General features: G+C 40.4%; 1 long non-coding RNA gene across 1 annotated transcript in view; it reads right to left on the bottom strand.

Annotated features, from left to right (window-relative positions):
• Window positions 1-16: 16 nt before the first annotated feature.
• The window catches only part of LOC107838088 (uncharacterized), a 14,387-nt gene continuing 11,070 nt past the window's right edge, over window positions 17-3,333 (bottom strand). Inside the window, exons 2-3 of the long non-coding RNA XR_001664151.1 lie at window positions 2,110-2,182; window positions 17-1,142 (exon numbers count right to left, since the gene is read on the bottom strand). This is a non-coding gene — a long non-coding RNA (uncharacterized LOC107838088). The remainder of the gene's footprint in view (window positions 1,143-2,109; window positions 2,183-3,333) is intronic.

Here is a 3,333-nt window from a genome sequence, read left to right as displayed (position 1 = left end):
CCATCCATCCATCCATCCATCCATCCATCCATTTTCTTACACCCTTATCCCATTGTGGTTGGGAGGGGCGCTGGTGCTGTCAACGGGTGAAAGGCGGGGCCACCCTGGACAGGTCGCCAGTTTATCACAGGGCAACACGGAGACAGACAACCATGCATGCACACACTGACACCTAAAGAAAATTTAGAAAAACCAATTAGACCGCCGGGCCAGAAATAAAACTCAGGATTGTGGGAAGGCCACAGTGCTACCAACTGCGCCACTGTGCAACCCGCCAACCAAACATAAAATTTTAAAATGCTGCTTCCTTCCTCACAAATTATTAAACAATTAACTGTTGGCTTACTAGTTAACCATTAAATGAAAAACAAGTTTACTCAGTATTAAAGTGAAGTGACTGGTTCTGTGTTGAAGTGATGGGTTAAACTGGGACACAGAGCAATCTGTGGTGAGGGTGAAACAAACTCTACTTCTTTTATTCATGAATGCATTAATCTTGTGTGACTTATTTACGGAAAAAAAGTTAATAAAGCGGGTATTTGTTAACTGTCCAGAGCTGATTCTAACGGGCCAAAGGCTATAACCATAATGCCTTGTGTAAACACGGCAACATCATTACTCTACAGTTTGATCCCTAAAGCAATGGCTACTTAAAACCTTGCTGAACTCCTGAACATGATTGTGTACAAAACAGCACGGGTCAATGAGCGGTTATTCAAAAATCAGCTTTCACTATGTTTGTTTTTGCTTTTTTTCTGTCTTTTTGCTCTTTGTTATTTGCGTTTGTTTTTTTATTCGGTCTCTCGTCATCCCTCATACTTCTGTTGGCTCTGATTCGGGGCACTGATGAAAGTATTTTGAGCAAACATGCTGATTTTTTTGGTTTCCATGGGGACCCAGGAAGCCTGACAATGTCAAAGAGGCTTCGACCAAAATCGTGCTGCCGCTGTCCTTCTTTCTATCCGTCCCGCTGAATCTCAGCTCATCTTTTAAACACTTTTCTCATTTCTTTACATTCCACTTTGCCAGCTCGTTTGTTTTTCCTCATTCATCCATTTGAGCAGCTCCATTTCTCCCGCTCCCCTTCTGCTGTCCTCGTCCCTCTCACTCGCTCTTATTCTGCCGTCACCCTTTGTTGTCGTCTGTGTGTGAAGAGCGGCGATAAATAAAGACAAACAGGGCGGATTTTGTTTGTGTGTTCTTTCGAGAGGAGGACGCCTGCTCTCTGATAGCATTGTTAGCCTCTCCACCGCTCCTCACTCCACTGCACAGGCTTTCTTCTCCCCCGCCATCCCTCCATCCGTCCTGACCCACAGCCAGTAAGGCAGCTTCGAGGCCAAGTTTAGGCCAGGACAGGGGCTCCACCGGGGGGCTGCAGGGAGCATCGTTGCTGGAGGCTGAGGACAGGATCCAAGCCAAGCTCTGGACCCCAGACCCTGATCTGGCTGGCCAGCCTGCACACAACAGGGCCTTGATGGCCGGACGCGGCGTCGGGGAGAGCGGGGAGGTGGAGGGCTGGAGGTCTCAGCAGTGGCAATGGCAGCAGCTAGATTAAGACCTTTTCTCCTAGAGTCACCACAATGGACAAAGTCTACATACACACATATACACACCACCTCTATTCAGCTTTGTCCATCAGAGACAGAAAAGCGTGAATAAGCATGTGAACGGGTCGAAGCTTTACAAGACTGATTAAAAAAAGAACACATACTGAAGGAAAGAATAGCAAAAAAAAGTGGAGATGAATTATTTTTGTAGTGAAAAAAAGAAAAAAAAATGATGGTCAGGAGGAGGATTTACAACAATCATCTTTTGCCCTTATGTAGGTTGGGAAAAGTTGGGATTAAGCCAAGTTTGAACAATAAGTCAACAAAGAAGTTAATCCAAAAGATAGAAAACAGTAAATGTAGCATAATATAGACTGCCAGCATTAAGTAATATCCATTTAATATAATGTTGGTTCTCTGTTTCCAGATAGAAGAGGTTGAACTGTCCTAAGCAGAATTTCTTTAGTGGACTGTTTCTTCCAGTAGTCTTATTTCTGAGGCAGACACTGATGTTGGACAAAGTGTTATGAACTTGCTTTTTACATTTTAATGTAATATTTACCTAGTGAGAGGTTCCTGGCAGCAGGTCTTCACATCCGAGACAATTGACATCATCCAAAAAGTTAAAGGTCAGACTGATGGAAATACAGATTAGAAAGAAAGAAAGAAAGAAAGAAAGAAAGAAAGAAAGAAAGAAAGAAAGAAAGAAAGATTTTTTTGATTTTTAACAACACATTTATTTTTCAATAAAAATACATTTCAGCATTGTTTACTTTAACATTCACATAAACATTGAGTTAAAAACTAGCTTTCTATCACCCACGGAGCACACGACATTATTAAAAAACCACAAAGATAAAAACTCTTTTAAGTCAATGCAAAAAACATAAACTCTGCTTTTACTCTGTTTTTCACCATCAAAATAAACATCTTGTCAACCTTTTCCCCCTTAACACCATTTAATTTATTTTTCCTGCTAATATAAATTGAAAATTTTGCCTGTCCAATAAGAAAATTTAACAAATTCCACTTATTGGCTTCCTTTTTTATATAACCTGCACCAAATATAAAAGCTACTTCAGACCAAGAGACACCACATTTTTTAAAAACATCCTCTAACAACAAAAACAATGGTGAAAGTCGTTTACATTCAAGAAACATGTGAAAAGTAGTTTCTATTTCTTCACAAAAGGGACAAAATTTATTTGTCTTTTTAAAATTTTGACACAAAGCTGTTAACACTCACAGCACTGTGCAGAATCCTCCACTGTAAATCACTTGCCCTCTTACTCAAGGGGAGCTTATAAAAAACCCTCCATATCGGTTTCTGATTATCTCCTACTTTGAACTTATCTCTCCAAACAGTATCAGTTCTTCCACTCAACTGTTTCTTATTCAACCCTTGAACAACCAATTTATAAAAAAAAATTCCCATTCAACATGCAAAAAAGAAAACTTTTCTGAGTGAACAAAAGAGGACCCATCAAATCTGAGAAATCAATATTTAGTCCCATCTCTGGAAAAGGATCCGTAGAATCAGGGAGTTCTTCTCCATTATAACAGTCCACCAGCATCTGTTTTTCATCCAAAGTTAATTTTCCAAACCACCGGTCTAAAATAGTCTTCATGACTCCAATCGATTTTATCCCAAGCAGGGAAGCAGTCGCCTCTGTGTTTTGAAGTTCTGGTCCAGCCGTTTCCACAAGATGTCTTAATTTCAGAACTTTATTATGAAGTAATCTTCTTGACAATCCAACTTCATCTTCTAAAGCCAGACGTGCCTCAA

The sequence above is a fragment of the Poecilia formosa genome, unplaced genomic scaffold, assembly GCF_000485575.1.
Source record: "Poecilia formosa unplaced genomic scaffold, Poecilia_formosa-5.1.2 Scaffold210, whole genome shotgun sequence".
NCBI lineage: Eukaryota > Metazoa > Chordata > Actinopteri > Cyprinodontiformes > Poeciliidae > Poecilia > Poecilia formosa.
The sequence above is the reverse complement of the archived record's forward strand: the minus strand, read 5'-3'. Positions and strand labels throughout refer to the sequence as shown.